General features: G+C 34.8%; 1 long non-coding RNA gene across 1 annotated transcript in view; it reads right to left on the bottom strand.

Annotated features, from left to right (window-relative positions):
• Positions 1-20,577, bottom strand: part of LOC134733683 (uncharacterized) — a 45,587-nt gene that overhangs the window by 12,990 nt on the left and 12,020 nt on the right. Inside the window, exon 2 of the long non-coding RNA XR_010117317.1 lies at positions 16,785-16,862. This is a non-coding gene — a long non-coding RNA (uncharacterized lncRNA). The remainder of the gene's footprint in view (positions 1-16,784; positions 16,863-20,577) is intronic.

Below are 20,577 nucleotides of genomic sequence, written 5' to 3'. Positions count from 1 at the left end.
GAAGCGATTTTGCAGAAGTAATTCAAGTCTTTAATCAGTTGACTTTAAGTTAATAAAAAGGGAGTTTACCCTAGGTGATTCTGATTAAGTTAGAAAAATTTTAAAAGGGGGCTCAGGCCTTCCCTGAGATCAGTGTTTCCAATGAGAAGTTGAGTCAGCAGCTCCTCTCCCTTTCTTTCTGTATCTTCCTTCCTAACTGCCCGTAGACTACAATGTTCGCATCATGCCCATGGGATTTCAGCCTAATTATGACTTTCCCTTCCAGACTGACTGCCCTACAGATGTTGGATCTGCTTAGCCAGCCCCTACAACTGCATAAGCCAATTTCTCGAAAGACATTTTTCCATATTTTCCTACTTTGTTTCTCTGGTTGAATGCCAACTAAAACATGACCTAAAAACCGTGTCCCTAAACTGGAGATTCTTTCAGAGATTGCTCTTAAAATAATTGCATTTTATCTATCATCTATTTGTGAATTGTTATTTTAAAGTTTAAATAATAAAAAATTAATTTATGTAATAAATATGAATTATTTTGTACAAAATATGTCAGAATGCAGGTAAAGCATGATCAATTTTAATATGTTTTCAGGTGAGATTATACTTAGTTCAGAAGAAGTAAAATGAAACTGGAAAATTATATTTTTATATTAAAAATTTAGTAAATGTGTTGAGTAAACAGTATAGTCAGAGAAAAATTCCCATAACATTAATGCTTTGAGGTTCTTTGGATCAGAATTGTTGAAAGATCTAATATATAACACAGTAACTGTAATGTAATACTTTCTCATCATTTTTGCTATACGTAATCACTTGCTACTCAGCTAAGGTATGTTTTTCATAAAAAGAGAATTTAGGCTAACGACATAGTTATCCTGATTATCCCCTAAAGAATTCGCAAGATATAATAAAAAGATAGGTCTGTATTAGAAAATTGGAAGAAAAATTTGTTTCTGGCTTTATATAGAGAGGACCCATTGTTCAAGGAGTAAGGAACAGATATATGAGATCAAATCACTATTTTTTAAATAATACCTTGTCTCTGTATTGGGAAAATGAGCTAAGCTCAATTGAATAGTACAATCTGTTTGATATTTTTACAATCTTCATATAAGATCTGTGTGTACAAATGCCCATTGGTAGACCAGGAACTCCTGGGGTTTCTAATAACCAGCACTGAAGTCAATTAGAATAACAACTATTCTATTGTTGTTAGCAGAGAACAACTGTTGTTGTTAAGAGAACAATTTTCTAAATATTAATCGAGCACCTACTACGGCCAGACATTATTTTAAGTACTGTGGGGTTAGAAGTACTAAATAATAAACACGAAAAACATTGTTTCTCAGTTTAAGCAAAGTATAATCTAAAAGTCTTTAGTTCTCATCACCAGTCCAGAAAATTTTATATTTCTATATAATTAATTGCTTTTTATTTCTATGCAATCTATAAAGTAATAAAGTGATGCAAATAGCACAAATAAACTTATATTTTAGCAAATAAATAAAATAAACATTAATTTAGATAATAGAAGAGATTATTACGAATTGTATAAGTAAATATATAATTCTCATTACTATATAGCATAACATGATAATAGCAATGTCTCTAGTGTTTGCTAGTGTCCTCATGTTAGTTAATACTTGGCTATAGAGATGTAATTTTTTTTTTTTTTGTAGAAACTCTGTCACTTAGGCTGAAGTGCAGTGGTACCATCATAGTTCACTGCAGCCTTGAGCTCCTGGGACCAGGCAATCCTCCTGCCACAGCCTCCCGCGTAGTATGGCTGGCTAATTTATTTTTGTTTTTATTTTTTGTAGAGACAAGATTGGTCCTGGCCTCAAGGGATCCTGCTGCCTCAGCCTCCCAAAATGCTGGGATTGCAGGTGTAAGCTACAATGCCCAGCCTAGAAATGTAATTCTTGATCTATCAGGAATTATTTGTACTTTATTTTTTCATTTTATAATTGCTTAACTAAATTGTGTCTTCTCACATTACTTTATGGAATCACTAATTTCAAAGACTCCTGACCCATAGTTGTCTAAAACTTGAGGATAGCACTTATAAATGTCCTCTGGTTGTCACCTTTTATAGAAGCTCTCTGGTAAGAGCAGACACTTATTATGGAACTCAGAATTTCACCTTTGAAGGCATTTTGCTGGATACAGAAGCCTCATTTTCTAGCATTTTCTCTCAAGTGAATAATTTGTGATATTGCAGATACTTGACATAATGGTTCTTATGCCCAGAATTCTCTTGTCTGGGGTTTGTTCAGCTGGCTCTCATTCAGTATGCATTTAATGTGAATCTATTTCTATTGATTCTGCTTTTACTGTTTGACTAGACCAGGGGTTGGCACTATGGCCCATGGGTGATATCTAGCTCACCTCCTGGTTTTATAAATAAAGTTTTATTGGAAAACAGCCATTCTCATTTATTTATATATTTTCTCTGGCTGCTTTTGCACTACAGCTTGCAAAGTTGAGTAGTTGTGACAGAAACCATATGGCTTGTGAGTTAGGCAGAATCCGAAAATGGCCTCCCATAATTTCCTATCCTAATTCCCAGGACTGTGAATATTGAGGCTGTCTGGCCTGCATTGCAGCCCAACTTCTCCCTCTGCCCAATCTTGATTCTTTTTCTCTGGTCCACAGGCTTTGATTCAAAGCACACTCCCCTAGTCTGCTTCTTGGAAGACACAACCTGCATCACAGAGGTTGATCATCAAAGTCACTTATTTTCAAGGGTCTAGGCTGGACTCCCTTCCAAACTCTGTTATCCCTGCCACTTGTAAGAAACTGACAAATCCTTAACCATTCATGGCAATATGGTAATTTTCCTCTGGATTTTTTTTTCCGTGAATGACCTTCTTCCTTGGTTTGATTTTTTTTTTTTTACTTATGAAGGATTCAGTCTTATGGTTATAATTAAGACTTAAAATGCCTAAATCTTGTACAATTGAGATGAGAGTCAGGAGTTCCTTAAGAAAATGTCCCTGCAGGGAAGAAGCCCTGAAGCTTGAACTCCATCTTAAATCCTTCTTTGCTCATCAGTACTAGAAAGCTAGGGTTTTAAAGGAACCAAATTAGCTCTTGCATGTTTCACCTTTTAATAATTTGTCTAGAGTGGTATTCTTGAAAGGGTTCTGATTTGGAGTCAGAAAGCATTGGTTTGGGTCTACAATCAGACAGACCTTGTCTGAACTCAGATCCTCCCATACTAGCTGCATGATCTTGAATAGGTTACATAACTTCATTGAATCTGAAACGTTCAGCTGTGAAGTGGAGATATTAACATCTACCTCATTATCTTCCTCTGTGTATTCTATGGAGAAAAATAATGTACAAAAGGACATAGATACTGCCTAGCACACTATAAGTCCTCAAGAAAAATACAGTAATGTGCTGCATAGTGACATGTCGGTCAACCACGCACGATATTTATGAGGTGTTCCCATAAGATTACAATGGAGCTGGAAAATTCCTGTCACCTAGTGATGATGTAATTTCCAACAGAAATGGTGGTTTAAATCAATTCTACCTTATTATTCTCAAACAAAATTTGAACTATGTTTGCACAAACTCTTTCTTTACCTGACATTTAATTGATTTCAACTAAAAATTGATATGATGATTTTAGACATGGCTATTAATTCCACCATACTGAAAACAATTTGGTAAATTTACTCTCTGGTGGGCACAAATCAAAATAGTTACTCTATTACAATTAATTCCAAAATGAAGCTGCTATGAAAATTTATTTTATTATTATGATTGCACGGCATAAGTTGACATAACAATTACATACAGTTATAGAGACAACAGAACTCTTTAGCATAGCTATAGGTCTGCTCCTTGCAGCTGTTCTTAAATAAACAGGGAGGGACAAAGGGCAGCATGGATGACTTTTGATGATTTCTTTTCAATTCACATCTATTTATACTGGAATTTTATATTAGAGTCTCACTATAATTGATAAAAGATTTACCCACTTTGATGAACACAGCATTTATTTCATCAAAGATTTAAAAAAAATATTGTTTGAGTGATCAACCTCCAATGACATTTTGAACCTACAGAATTTTTATTTTTCTTGTGCAGAATCATGTCAACTGCCTTCACTGAACTAACCCAGCATATACATATTACCACACAACATTGTTAATGCTATCACTTTTTAGGTACCCCAAAGTGTGAGAGTTTATACAGATACTTATAAGATTTCCATGAAATGTTTAAAGGTTAAATTTAGGAATTATGTAAGTAGCCTAAATCATACTTGTATGAATTTTACATATTGAATTTGGAATAAACATTTTATTACGATGTAGAAGAAATGTGTACAATAAATATTTTATGACAAGTCATAAAGTCTGTTATTATTTGTACTTCTGTAATACAATAGACTTGTTTCACAAGAATTTTTATGAAGATTTATCTCTCTTTTTGTTTAAATGCAGAGGTTCTTTTTAATGCATCAATTTTACACAACAATCATGCATATCTGATCTGTATCCATAATGGCCCTTCATAAAATCAGCATTTAAACTCTTACCTAATGCAGAGAAATTTGATTTACTAGAATATCTACCTTGATAGCAGCAGGAAAAATGTTTACAGAGGTTTTGCAGTATTAAAATTGTATTAAATTTTTTGTACTTAACTGTAGGGAGAATGCAGAAAATAAAGACAAATGATTGACTAACATCTGAAGGTTCTATATTTATAAACATATGACATACTGAAAAAATGGGGATGTCATTAATCTACTCTATTCATGTGTAAGTGTTAACTTTCTATGCTTCTTATGATACATAAAAGAAATTATTATAACAGTAGAGAAGGTTTGTTGCATCAATACTAATGCTTAACAAATAGTGAGCTCTATGGGCCAGAGAAGTTTATCATTGGCACACCATAGATCAATATTAAGTATGGAAACAAGAAAGAAACATTGCAGTGCTTTTTCTTTGTAATCATTTTCCATTTTGTCCCCTGTACTTTATTGAACTAAACTGGACTAAAAGCTCCAAATGAATTGAAAAGAATTTTTGGAAATAAATGATTGATAAATTAGCCCAGACTATTCGCATAGATAAGCAGTTTAATATTAAGGTGACATTTTTAATTTTTTTGGACACTGTTGACTTCGTTCCTTCTTAAAATTTTGTATTTTGTTTTTGTGCGTGTTTGTTTCTTTCACTGGTTTCTGCCACATTATCCTTTTCTAGTTCTTCTGTAAATTTTTAAACCACACACCACTCCTTATTTTTATTTCTCACAAAAACCTCTTGATCCACTCATTCTTTATAGTGTCCCTCGTTCTACTGTCTTTTCACTCTTCTACTTTTGCATACTTACCATAAGGAATTGTATCCATTCACATGGTTTCAACTATCAACTCTTTGCAGGTGACTCTGAACTCTATAATTCCAGACAACATTTGTTGAAAATCCAGACTAACGATACCCAGTGCTTCTAAAAATTTCTGTTTTGACATGCCAAAATAATCTGAAAATCTGTCCTGATCTTTTGCTGTCCGTTTCCTTAAAAAATATCTCTGTAAGAGGAGAAGAAGCTAAATCTTCAATTGTAGCCCTATAGTTCTTCAGTTACTGCAGAAGAAGCAAAGAGAGGTGGGAGAGGAAAAAAAGATGCACAGAATTTTGGGGGTATGAGAAGCAATCACATGTCCAGCAAGAGGAGTGTTCAGATGTGTCCAGGCAAAGTCATGAAGCTTACCAGGTTCCTGCAAGAATTTTCCCAAAACAAACCTAGGTAAAGCTGATTCACTGGGTTTGCCATTCCCTTGTTGGACTGGCAGAAGCAAATAAACAATGCCCAAAACACGGGATTCTAAAGCATCATGTAGATTAAAAATGCCCATTATAAGACGTTAGAAATTTTTCCCATTTTATTTTTCTTTGTACTACCATAACATTATATTGGTAGAAGCTGAGAATAAGAAATACCCTTAAGTTGGTAGCAGCAAGTGAGGCAATGGAAATAAATAGGTAGAATTGAAACAGGAGAGTTCCCTGACCCCCCTCACAGGATATGCAACAGGGGTGTGGCTCATCTGCTGGAGAGGGGGAGCCCACAGATGAGTAGGTGCAGGAGCTGGGGAGAGTGCTTTTGGGCTCAGGCACCGTGGTAGTTCCTAGGGGTGGGTACCTGCGACTTCCGAAGCCCCAGTGGGCATCTTACAGTGCTCTTTTAGCTCTGCCTTCCATAGACGGCTTAAGTGTTAGCCAGCTTAGTGCCCTCTTGGTACCTAGGTTCTTGTCTGGTGTCCAGGAATAATCAGGTCACTCATGGACCTGAAGGATGGTGAATGTGGGGGTTTTACTGAGTGTTGGAGGTGGCTCTCAGTGAGATAGATGGGGAAATGGAAAAGAGATGGAGTGGGAAGACGATGTTCTCCTGGAGTTTGGCCCTCCCGCAGCCAATCTCCTCTCCGACTGTCCCCAGCCAAACTCCTCTCGGAGTTCAGATGCTCCTTCTTTTCTTTCTCTGCTGCTCTGCCACTCTGCTGCTTTTCTTTTTGTCTCATCTGCTCACCTGCTTGTGGAGCCTGGAGTTTGGGGTCTATATGTGTACAGGATAAGGGGGTGTGGCGGGCCAAAAGCCAACATTTGGGTGCAAAAACGGGTATTCCTGTTCCCATTTAGGGCTGTGGGTTTCTGGGCTTGAGGGTGGGACCTTTGCTGGGGAACTGCCCTTTTTTATCCCAGTATATCCTTGCCTCCTGTCTGTATCCAAATGCCTCCAGTACATGGCAAAGAATTTCTTAAGTTCAGCACTAACAGTGATATCAAAAATACACACTTATCTCACACTGAAAACTTACTATTATGTTGAAAACCAGAACACATTAAGGAAAGTAAAGAACTATGGCAACCCAAACTATACTGTTGAAGACCTAAGTCAGAACAGCTTGTTTTTGTAAATTACCTATACCACCTCCACAGTTGTTCTGAAGACTATTAGAGAGTGGCAATGCTATGTACCTATTCAGGGGAGAAAAACTGAAATCATCCTAGGTTCCTTTTAAACTCTCTTTCTCCATGTTCTTTTCATTACCAAGACCTATTTATCTTACCGCTAAAATATTTGTGGATCTACTCTTGTTCTAATTCCCTTTACTACTCTAGTGGCTCAGAGCCTCATCACTACTACCCTGGATTTTGACAACAGCTTGAGTTTCTGGACTTTGAGGTTATCCGCTTCCACTTCATCCATCCACATTTCTGTCAGTAATCTTTCTAAAATATAAATTGAATTATTTTAATACTGTCTAATGGTTTCTAATGTTTCTGCATAAACTTCAATTGTTTAGTATAAGACTCTTTATGCCATGCCCTGTGACTAGTCTTCCAATTCAATTTCTGTTAATTGCTGCCCTTTCAAAACATAACATGATGTCGGCCTCGTTTTTTCTGGACTAACTACCCTGGTCCACACCCTGTATATTATTATCTATTTGTATTTCAGTGATTTGCTCACCTACCATCTCCAGGAAGAGGTCTTTATTTAACTTTCCTCTCTTTCCTTGTTCTTTTAGGCAGAACTAAAGATTTTCTTTTCTGTGCTTTACTTGTTCCAAAATAATTAACAAGAAAAACCTCAAAAAGTAAGGGCAGAAAACACTGTAACAAAATGTAAAAAGCAAACTACGAACTGGGGAAAAATAATTGCAGCATAAATGACACCCAGTAATAACCTTGATATATAAAGACCAATTTAAAAAGCGGAATAAAAAAATGAGTAGACATTTATAAAACAAGAAATATAAACAGCCATGCACATACAAAAACACGTAAACATATTAATAATATAAAATACCGCATGTTCAAATATCCAAATACGACTTTTTAGTCAATCAAAATGTCCATCTAAAAAGGTTCTATAAATAAATATTGGGAACAGGGGTACACTTACATGCTGTTTTTTTCATAGGTAGATTTGTACATTATTACCAAAGGAAGTATGGCAGTATGTAACAAAAGATTAAAATATGTTCAGATCCTGAAATCTGGTATTTACATTCCTGGAAATTTGTTCTCCCAAAATAGTAAGAATGAATATTTTTATTCTGTAATTTCTTGTACAATTAAAATTGAGAACACTTTAATAGTCAGAGAATAAAAAAATTATTAAAAAATTAAGAAATAAACATATTATATGTTATTATGTGTCACTAAAATCACTTCTATGAGTTCTGACACAAAGACATTGTAACATAATAGTAAAGTTTTCAGTGTGAGATAAGTGTGTATTTTAAATAATTTTAAATATTTTAGGTCGGGCGCGGTGGCTCTCGCCTGTAATCCCAGCACTTTGGGAGGCCGAGGCAGGCAGATCACGAGGTCAGGAGATCGAGACCATCCTGGTTAACACGGTAAAACCCCGTCTCTACTAAAAATACAAAAAATTAGCCGGGCGCAGTGGTGAGCGCCTGTAGTCCCAGCTACTCGGAGAGGCTGAGGCAGGAGAATGGCGTGAACCCGGGAGGCGGAGCTTGCAGTGAGCCGAGATTGCGCCACTGCACTCCAGCCTGGGCGAAACAGCGAGACCCCGTCTCAAAAAAAAAAAAAAATATTTTAAATAATTCAGTGAATTTAATTCAGTGTGAGATAAGTGTGTATTATAAATAATGATGGTTACTTAAAACAAGACTCTATTTGAGGTACCACACCAATTTAATCAATGCATATATACTAGGAAGGTTTACTTCATTAACATCTGGATACACATTTAACTTTGTTAATGTTAATATTTCCAAATGTTGGATTTCAGGAATCTTGAGTTACTAGATTCTTTTTCACAAAATAATTCAGAAAATTATAAAGAGCAATTATGTGTCCAAGTATTGGCCCCAGACTTTCTATAGAAAAACCCAGACTGGCACGGTGGCTCATGCCTGTAATCCCCGCACTTTAGGAGGCTGATGTGGGCGGATGACCTAAGGTCAGGAGTTCGAGAGCAGGCTGGCCAACATGGTGAGACCCCATCTCTACTAAAAATACAAATATTAGCCTGGCATGGTGGTGGGCACCTATAATCCCAGCTACTCGGGAGGCTGTGGCAGGAGAATTGCTTGAACCTAGGAGGCCAAGATTGGCAGTGAGTGAGATCACACCACTGACCTCCAGTCTGGGCAACAGAGCGAGACTCCATCTCAAAAAAAGAAAGAAAAAAGAAAAACCCTGATCTTTGACACTTTATTCAAGTTGCAAACAATGTCTTCTTCCTTATCACCACTTACATCACTAGTGTAACTCAAATATCTGATGTTCCAGTGTTAGTCAAAGAGTCAGTCACATTATAGCTGCATTGAGCCTGGTTATTTAAGCCCCCAAAAGGTGTTTACACATATAGCTGTTTCAATTCATACACAGCTCCATTTTTCTAGGGCACATATATACCTGTGACCAGGTTGCCTAAAATAGCATGAATGCTAATATTGTTGCTGTGCTATACTGAGAGCTATTTTTCTATTCCAAATTTATTGTCTTATTTCGCTCTGTCTGCCATCATAAAATACCACAGACTAGGTGGCTTAAACAACAGAAATGTATTTCTCACAGTTCTAGAGGTGGGGAAGTCCAAGATCAAGGGTACATCTATGATTCCTGGTAAGACAGCTCCCTTTCACTGTGTCCTCACATGGCTAAGAGAAATCTGGCGTTTTGTTTTGTTTTCTTTTTTTATACAAGCACCAGCCTTATCAGATGAATGTTCCACTCTTATGGTCTTATTAATGGCTTAATTATTTTCTAAAGGTCCTGTTTCCAAATACAGTCACATGGGGGGTTAAGGCTTCAACATATGAATTTTAGGGGCATGCATTTTAGTTCATAAGACTCATTGTAATTTATTCATGCATTTATAAAAATTAATTTGGTACATAGAATCAGAGGACACCAGAAACAGATCAAAATTGGAATCAGAAAAGCTTACAGCCTAAAAAGAATATACCCTTTTAAATGACAGAAAAGTCTATGAACCAATAATCGATAGAGTATAATAAAGGCTATAACAGAATTATGCACAATGTGCTTTGAAAGACAACAAGTAATTATTTTTTTTTTTTTTTACTGAAAAGTGACATTTCATGTAGAATTTGAGGACAAATAACAGAATAAGAGATGAATATTGGGAAAATGGTCATGGGAAACAAGAAAAACATAGATTGGCTTAGTGTGGTAAAACAATTGACATATTTAGAGATTTCTGTGTAGTTTATTACGTTGAAAGCAAAACACTGTTCACAATGGAGAGTAGCATGACAGAAGCAAAAAGGATTTGTGATGCCTAATATTATGAAGTGCAGTGTACGGCTTGTTGAAATATTAGAAATTTCCACATAGGCATAAAAATAATCACTAAAAGTTTCTTTTTTCAATAGAACTAGTCACATTTGTATTTTAGACAGATCACTATAGAATCAATGAGGACAATAACCTGGTTAGAAAGAACTGGAGAATGGGAGCTCCATTAGCAATTTATTGTAATCCTTTGGTTAGGAAACTAAGAGATCTTAAACGAAGGTCATGGCAGTCGTCAGGCAGAGAAGGTTCTAGCTTTGGTACCTAGATCTAATAATAGATTTGGCACAGTTACTAACTGGTTAGTAGATCCTAGATTGGGCAAATGACCTATTGGTGATGTCATCTTTTTATGAGAAAGAAAAGGAACCATAGGCCTGTGTGAAAAAGAAAAAAAGAAGAGTTTGATGTATTTCATTTTTGGGGGGAGTCATCAAAGCAATTATTTTTACTAAAGAGTTGGTGATGCTGGTCTGTACTGCTTGAGAAGCTGAAGCTGGGGATTTAGAAACGGGAGTCTTTAAGTGTAAGTCATAGTTTAAGTGCTATATTTTTAACTTTAAGTTATTTAATTAAGCCAAGATATTAAAATCCATGAGAAAAGATTATTGTAGGACATGAGCTTAGAAAACTGTGGATTGGATAAAGGTAAAGTGTGTGAAAGAATGAAGAATTGTGAGTTCTGAGAAAAAATGAAACAGTTAATTGCTGTATACTTTCTAGTACTTCGCCTGCTATCTTTAAAGCTAAATAAGGGCGTCATCTTCCAGATCTTCAATAATGACTTTCAAAATCCTTGTTAAAAAGGTTGTTGTTCTAATAACCTTTACTTCTGTGAAAACCTTCCAAAATTTTGTGCATATTTTTTTATTTTGTCCCTATATTTTTGCAATCTATTCTTCCTATGCTGCTTCTTTTATTTACTCAATGAATATTTGATGAATATCTATGCAGATACTTTTCTTGGGTCTGGATATATAAAATTTAAATATATATCCTCCAAAATTTTACATTCTAGCTGGAAGGAGGCAGTCAAATGCATGAACAAAATGTAAAGAATTATGAAATTCTTCCTCAGCCTTTATTCCAAAATAATAATATTCACTGTGACTTCATCTTTTTCTGGCACAGGCCAGATGACAAAGGACGGCCATAAAGAGTCAAAAAACCTCTCAATCTAAAAAAGAAAATAATTATTTCTCTACTTATCACATAAGAAGTTCTGTTCTAATGACTGAGGCTAAGCACACACTTTTTCAAATGGCTGATTTCTCCACAGAACACAAATTGAGTTTCCTTTCCTTATATGAAAGAAGTGATAGTTTCAGTGAAAAAAATACATATTGTATTTTTTTAAAAATGTAGTCAGTGCCATATTGCCCTGCATATATTTCACTTTGTTAATTTTGAATGCAGATTAAAATGCCTTCTTTTTAGCCTTAAAGAGAATTTTTTACTGATGATTTCCAACTGAAAAATCAATTCCAAACTAATAATCTTCTAAATATATCCATTAGAAAGTTCAATTGCATTCATGATTAAATCAATTTATGTTCTTCTCCAAAAGATTTTTATTATTTTTTTTAACATAGAATCTTTTGTCTTAAGCTTGTTAAGCTCTTTGCATACCAATTTTATTTTAGTGAAATATTTGATTTTGCAAGGCAACAGATTTTCAGGTTAAGCAAATTATACACTATGTTTAATGCCTTTGGGTGAAGTGAGATACACTCTCTTTAAGTGATCATCTTGGTAAAAAGTTTCAAGAGTGCTTTTACTCAATTTTAGCAGCAACAATTTATGGGTTGTTGAGTGACCCATGCCTTAAATTAATTTAGTAATATAGCCAGGCTAAATAATACAACAGACAAGACTACTAAAGTACCAAAATTACCATGAAGCAATCTTACTAACAGATTTCATGAGAAAGTTAGCCAAGTTTATTATTTCACAAACTTATATTTGTTAATTCACCACATCACTGAAGATTAGCATTATTAACAATTCATAGCTTCCTCCCACACCTAGTGTCTGGCCTCATCTCTGGTAGTTATACCAAACTGCATGCCTTCAATACTCATCTTCCTTTCCTCTACTTGGAAAAGACAAAATCATATCAATGATATTAGTGAAAAATCACTTCCTTACATACATACATCCTGTAATTCGGGCAGAGTTTTTCTTCTCTGGCACTTGTTGCACCACAGAAAAATAAATAGTTGAGAGAACCCAGAGAGACAACTCGAGGTGTGGTGCAGGCATCAAGGGTTTCCAGAATGCACTTCTCATTTGGCAAGAAGCAAAATGCTCCTTCTTCTGGTCAGAAATAGGGTGTAGAAGAATGAGGAGGAAAGCACTTTCACTGTGAAGTTGGCTATGGTGGGGAATGAAATTCAACTTTTGTGTGTCCTTATAAACACATTAATGTTTTCTGCTTAAAGTTAAGTATGTTGACTTGTAAATTCTCAAGGATGGCATCTGCCTTCAGGGGATTCAGGGAAAAGAGATTCATTCCCATTCCAGTGCGAGCCTCAGGAGTGCTACACTCTCTGCCTATAAGGGTAATGGGAAAGGAGGCAAGAGGGCTGAAGGAAGGTGCCCTTGGGATCAGGGATGTTGAGGAATCTGAACTAGAAATGACCCTTCTTAGTCTTTTCATTCAAAACCTCATTTTTACAAAGAAGGCCATATGATTATATTCCCACCCAGAACACATGCAGAAGTTGACATTTTTTTTTTTTCAAATTCAGTGTTGCTATATTTGTCTACATTTTCATGCCTATCAAAATCTTTCAAAATTATGACTCTGTCATTCAGCTTATTCAGTTATTTATCCTAGCCTTTATACCGAGTTGGTCACTCAGTGCATCACCAGTGTCTTCATCTAAATGTTGATTGTGGTAATTGAATACTGCCCAGTTGTATGACTCTAGAAAACTTCACTTTGATTGGTATACATTTTATTGTCTGTCATGATCTTCGTGTGTGGTCAATCAATAACAAATGACACAATGTAAAGTTGTGTCACAAATCCACACAACTATATTTTTGTTTATTCCATGCTGTTCCATCTGACCCACACGAATGTCATTCATTAATTCATTAACTGAACATGTAACAGAAGTTGTCACTGTCTAGGTAAAATCCAGGTGTCAAAGCTACAAATTTGTTCAGAAACCCAGAAGAAATGTTTATATGGGATCATTTCATGAGCAGTTTTAAAAAATAGATTTATCTTGTTTGTACCTTATCTTTAGTATGTCACTTATTAACATATGACGTTCTTATAATATCTAGTGAAAAACATTGGATACATTACATTTTTAACTTAAGATATATTGTACTTTGATATTCTAAGATTCTGATGTGCATGATTTTTTAATCTCATTTTCATTCTTGGTGTATTTCCTTCTTATAAGCTATTATTCCTTAAACATAATATGCCATTAGATATAAAATAAATGAGGTTGAAATCAATTTATATCTATCTTTTTGGTGGGTAGTTATTTTATTTCAGTTGCATGGGAATTTTATAGAATAATTTTTCCTAAGGCCACCCTGTGATGTTATTTGTCATATTGCTATAAAAAGGCTAAAACTGACATATCAATTTATGGTTACCAAAATAAGTACCATTCATAACAAATGCACTTTTTCGTTATTCTTTATGAGGCTGGAAGAAAAAAGGACTGGGTAAAAGTCAGTACTGCACCGTATTTACCTATTTCATGGAAAGATCTATACTAATATATATATATATATATATATATATATATATATATATATGCATGTATTTAGTGCCAAATTTACCAGTGAAAACTATAATTAGTTAGTAGAGGAATTACTTATCAATAGAGAAAAGCAATGGAAATAATGGCTCCCAGAAACAAATTCTAAGGTTGTCACTTACATCTGGACATGCACTTTTTAAATATTTTTTTTGTAGAGACAGGTTCGCACCATATTGCCAGGCTGGTCTCAAACTCCGAGGCCAATCCTCCCACCTCTGCCTCCTAAAGTGCTAAGGTTACAGGTGTAAGCCACTGTGCCTGGCCTGGACATGCACTTTTAATTCTTCGAACATGGAGTCAGAAAAATTACAATTAAAAAAAAGAGAAAAATAATCAAGGAGGTAAAGAATAAGATATGTGTAAGAAGAAAGAACAAGAGAAATTAAGACTAGCATTTGGACTTAAAATCTACTAGAAACAATGAAAATCTAAGCATATGACTGTGTCATCAGCTATAATAGAGGATCTTTATCACTGACTTTTGGGATTCCACAGGAAAGAATGGTCAATCGTGTCTGAGTGGATCAGAAAAGCGTTCACAGGTAAGAACATTCTTGCAATAGGCTTTGAATATGGGCAGAAGTTCAACAGGCAATTAAGAAGCAGTATGGGCTTTCTAAACAGAAGAAAATATAGTCGATAATGCGAAGGCAGGCATGAGATAGAGCAGTAAGTTTTGGAAATTGTAAACATAAGAATGGACCATACTGTGACCTTCAGAAGAGCAGTGATGCTAATGCAGTGAGTGAAGCATGACCCAGAGTGTGAAAGCCATGGAAGCCATGTCAAGATCATACATTTCATTCTGGATTCAGAGAAAGGGTCCTGAAGGATTTTAATATGGAGAAGTCAACGTCATACAGCAGTCCCCACTTATCATTGGCGTTGCTTTCCACAGTTTCAGTTGCTTTCTATAATATTAAAAAATGTTCCAAAATATTAAATGGACAATTCCAGAAATAAACAATTTCCAAATTTTTAATTGCAGGCCATTCTGAATAGTGTTCTTAACTCTTCCACTATCTCACTCTGTCGCCAGACATGAACAATTCCTTTGTCCAGCATCTCCACACTGTCTACATTCCTGCTCTTTAATCAGTCTGTAGCCTTTTTGGTTATCAAGCCCACTGCTTCAGTATCACAGCACTTGTGTTTATGTCACTCTTACTTTATTTAATAATGGACTTCAAAGGGCAAGAGTAGTGATGCTGGGAATAGAGATCTACCAAAGAGGAGCCATAACTTACTTCCTGTAAATGAAAAGGTGAAAGTTATTGAAGTAAGAAGAGGAGAAAAAAAGAAGAAAAAAAAAAAAAAAACATAGATTGAGTTTGCTAAGATCTCTAGTAAGAATCAATCTTCTATCTATGAAATTGTGGAAAGTGTAAAATAAATTTGTGCTACTTTTGCTGTTGCACTTCAAACTGTAAAACTTGTGGCCAAAGTCCATGAAAAGTGCTTAGTTAGGTTGGAAAATACATTCAATTTGTGGGTAGAAGACAGGAATAGAAATGTGTTTCAATAGACAGCAAGTGGGTTTGGTACTATTCACCCCTTCAGGCATCCACTGGGGTCTTGGAACATGTCTCTCACACATAATGGAGGACTACTGCATTTACATATTTATACTTACAATGTCACATTTACATTACTTTATATTATTTTTCCCACTCCATCTCCCCCATATAATGGTCTAGAGGATGAAAAAAATAATAAAGATACTTAATACTTTCCAACACTATACCAAGACAACTTACTCTTACCCAATGTGATGAGTCTTAATGATGAAGAAATGTGTGGATTAAATTTGAGTTTAAGAAAATCTTAATTTAAAAAGTTAAATAAGGCTGGGTATGGTGGCTCATGCCTGTAATCCAAGCACTTTGGGAGGCCAAGGCTTGCAGGTCACTTGAGGTCAGGAGTTCGAGAACAGCCTGACCAACATGGTGAAACCTTGTCTGTACTAAAAATACAAAAAATTAGCCAGTTGTGTTGTCTCACACCTGTAATCACAGCTACTCGGAAGGCTGAGACAGGAGAATCGCTTGAACATGGGAGGCAGAGGTTGCAATGAGCCAAGATGGCACCATTACACTCCAGCCTGGTCAATAGAGCAAGACTCCATCTCAAAAAAAAATAAATAAAAGTTACATAGGACTATTAGTTACTTATGTTTCCCAACTAGGTTACAGAAGTTTTATAACCTAATGAATTACTAGGCTACTATGCTCTCATTCTGACGATAGCTCCTTAATGCTAAAAGCTGAGTTGGTTTTTCTACTGCCAGGATCTTTTAAAAAATTTTTTTAAAAACATTTCCTATCACTATATCCTAAGGCACCTTCCCACCAGTGCATCTGCCATAGTGTTTTTCCTCAGCATCTCGCCTTGTTTTGCTGCTCCCTGTCGCAGTAGTTTCACACCTGAGGCCAGTTTGTACTTCTCTCCTGTAGTTAAACCAGCTGCTTTATAATAACATTGTTGGTTTCTCTGAATGAATAGTACAGAGAGCAGTCTTTTACAGTATCTTAACATTTGTAAGACATGAGCACTAAGGGATCTGAGAAAATCTATAATATGAGAGAACATAAGAAGTTTCTCTATTTTTGAAATGTTTTGTTAACATGGAAATGCATTAATAAGAAATAATGGCAGTCACTCACCTATTACTGATTCTGAAGCATTTTGGTATTTAAAGTTAGGTTAAAACAGGAATGTTGGTCCATCAAAGTTGTATATCTCTTTAAATCCCAGAAAATGCTGGCAGGCAAAGAGAGAAAAGGAAGTGGTAAAAGCTGAACTATAGCTGCTTAAATAAAAAGGTATCTGTTTTGATAATCAGCATAATAGGAGTAAAGACACATTTAAATGGCATTTATATTTTTAAACTATATTTCATTTATATTTCTTCATTAATAAAACCCATGTTTTTAAATTACATGTAACACTTCTTAACCAGATATGAAATCCTTAACACTTCTACACTATCATGCTTTTTAGAAGGATTAACATCTTGGACAAAAAATGACAAATATTACATTGGTTTTTCATGTGTCTCTCAAAAAACTAAGAATGATAATATTTTTGTTCTAGGTCTCAAAAATATTTTGTATCATATATTTTCTCTAATATAAAAGTTGATATCGTATTTTAATTATTATAATATTTAATAAAGTTAGAATATTTAATTAGAAACCCTTTACAGATAAGTCACTGGGGTTATTTTATCCCCATCTCTGTTGACTAAATATCAAAATAAAATATACTCCACTTGAGTTCATGAAATGGTACAGTAAGCCCTTTGCTATTATGATTGATGAATTAAATTACTTTAAGATTCTGCTCATCTACTATCATGTTTCAGATGTTAAATATGATAAGCAGTCCCAAGTATTTATAACAATAGTGTTTTAGAAAGACACCATTATTAAATTTTAGAGAGGAAATTCAAAACTGAGAATGAATTTAATGTTTATTTCATATTTATCATTTTTGTGTTTAATATTTTTTTCAACTTTCATTTTAGATTCAGGGGGCACATGTACAGGTTTGTTACTTGGATATATTGCATTATGCTGAAATTAAGATCGCATCAACCAGATACTGAACATAGTACCCAATAGATAGCTTTTCAACCCTTCCCACCTCCGTCCCTCCTGTCCACTCTAGTAGTTCCCAGTTACTACTGTTGCCATCTTTATGAGTACCTAATGTTTAGTACCAACTTATAAGTTATAACATGTGATATTTAGTATTTACTCTTCTGTTCCTATGTTAATTCTTAGGATAATGGCCTCCAGCTCCATCCATGTTGAAGCAAAGAACATGATTTTATTCTTTGTTATGCCTTTGTAGTTATTCCATGGTGTACATGTACCACATTTCCTTTATCCAGTCCACCAGTGAGGGGCACCTAGGTTGACTCTGTATCTTTACTATTGTGAACAGTGCTGCAATTAACATGAAAATTGTATGTGTGTTTTTGGTAGAATAATTCATTTTCTTTCGGTTATATACCCAGTAATGGGATTGCTGGGTTGAATAGTAGTTCTGCTTTAAGTTCTTTGAGAAATCTCCAAACTCTTTTCCACAGTGGCTGAACTAATTTGCATTCCCACTAACAGTGTATAAGTATTTCCCTTTTTGGCAGTCTTGCCAGCATCTGTTATTTTGTGACTTTTTAATAATAGCCATTCTGACTGGTATGAAATAGTATCTCATTAAAGTTTGGATTTGCATTTCTCTGACAATTAGTGATGTGGAACGTTTTAAAATATATATTTGTTGGCTGTTTGTGTTACTTTGAGAAGCATATGTTCATGTCTTTTGCCCATTTTTTAATACTTGTTGGGTTAAGTTCCTTACAGATTCTGGATATGAGACCTTTGTCAGATGTGTTGTTTGCAAATATTTTCTCCTATTCTGTAGGCTGTTCATTATATTAATAGTTATTTTGCTGTGCAGGAACTCTTTAGTTTAATTAGGTCCCATTTGTCAATTTGTTTATTGTGGCAATTGCTTTTAAGAACTTAGTAATAATTTCTTTCCCATGACTGATGTACAGGATGGTGTTTCTTAGGTTTTCTTCTACAATTCTTACCGTTTGAAGTCTTACATTTAAATCTTTAATCTATCTTTCGTTAATTTTTGTATATGGTAACATGTAGGGGTCTATTTTCATTCTTCTGCATATGGCTAGCCAACTATCCCAGCACTATTTATTGAATAGGGAGTCCTTTTCCCATTGCTTATTTTCGTCAACTTTGTTGAAGGTCAGATGGCTGTAGGTGTGTGGCTTTATTCCTAGGCTCTGCATTTTGTTCCATTGGTCTATGTGTTTGGTTTTTTAATTTTTTTTATTTTTTTACCAGTGTCACGCTATTTTGGTTTCTGTAGCTTTATAGTATAAAGTCAGGTAATGTGATGTCTCTGGCTTTGTTCTTTTTGCTCAGGATTTCCATGGCTCTTCAGGCTATTTTTTTGGTTCCATATAAATTTTATGGAACCAAATTTGTGAAAAATAACATTGGTAGTTTGAAGGAAATAGCATTGAATCTATGGATTGCTTTGGGCAGTATGGCCATTTTTTTTCAACATTGATTCTTTCTATCCATGAACATAAAATATTTTTCTATTTACTTGTGTAATCTCTGATTTATTTTAGTAGATTTCTAGCTTGTGGGCATGGAGGTATTCATAATAGTCTCTCAGGATCTTTTCTATTTCTGTGGGATTGATTGTAATGCCAACTTTGTTGTTTCTGATTTTGCTTGCTTGGATCTTCTCTCTATTGTTTCTTGTTTTTTTTTCCTTAATCTAGCGAGTGGTCAATGAATCTTATTTATTTTTTCAGAGAACCACGTTTTGGTTTTGCTGATTCATTGCATGAATTTTTGTGTCTCAGTTTTATTCTGTTTTTCTCTGATTTTAGTTATTTTTTTTCCTTCTGCTAGCTTTGATATTAGTTTGTTCTTGTTTCTGTAGTACTCTAGGTGTGATGTTAGATCATTAGAGATCTTTCTAACTTTTTGAAGTATGTGGTTAGCACTATAAACTTTCCTTTTAACACAGCTTTTGTTGCACCCATGAATTTTGATAAGTTGTGTTTCTGTTTTCATTATTTCAAATAATTTTTTGAAAATTTCTGATTTAATTTCATTGTTTACCTAAAAGTCATTCGGGAACAAGTTGTTTAATTTCCATGTAATTGTGAAGTTTTGAGAGATCTTTTTGGTGTTTATTTCTATTTGTATTCCACTGTGGTTTAAGAGTATGGTTGGTATAATTTTGATTGTTTAAAATTTATTGAGACTTGCTCTATGGCCAAGCATGTGGTCAATCTTGGGATATATTCTGTGTGCAGATGAGAAGAACGTATATTCTATGGTTTATGAGTGAAGTATTCTGTGGATGTCTATTAGATCTAATTGGTCAAGTGTCGAGTTTAAACCCAGAATTTCTTTGTTAATTTTCTACCTCAGTGTACATTCTGTCTTGAATGTTGTCACTGGGGAGTTGAAGTACCCCACTATTATTTTGTAGTTGTTTACATCTTTTTGTAGGTCTAGAAGTGCAACTTTTTATGAATCTGGGTGCTTCAATGATGGTGCATATATATTCAAGATAGTTAAGTCTTGTACTGTGTCCCGTATCATTAAGTCATGCTTTTCTTTGTCCTTTTTTACTTTTGTTGGTTTAAGGTCTGTTTGATCTGATACAAGAACCACCTCTGCCTTTTTGTTTGTTTTCCGTTTGCATAGTAGATCTTTCCCCAACCCTTTACTTTGAGTCAATGGGTATTATTACATGTGAGAAGCGTTTCTTAAAGCAGATGGATAGATTGTTCTTTTAATCCAACTTGCCACTCTGTGCCTTTTAAGTGAGGCATTTAGACCATTTACATTCAAGGTTAATATTGAAATTTGAGATTTTTATCTTATGAAATTGTTAGCTGGT

This window comes from Symphalangus syndactylus, chromosome 12 (genome assembly GCF_028878055.3).
Source record: "Symphalangus syndactylus isolate Jambi chromosome 12, NHGRI_mSymSyn1-v2.1_pri, whole genome shotgun sequence".
Classification (NCBI taxonomy): Eukaryota; Metazoa; Chordata; class Mammalia; order Primates; family Hylobatidae; genus Symphalangus; species Symphalangus syndactylus.
The sequence above is the reverse complement of the archived record's forward strand: the minus strand, read 5'-3'. Positions and strand labels throughout refer to the sequence as shown.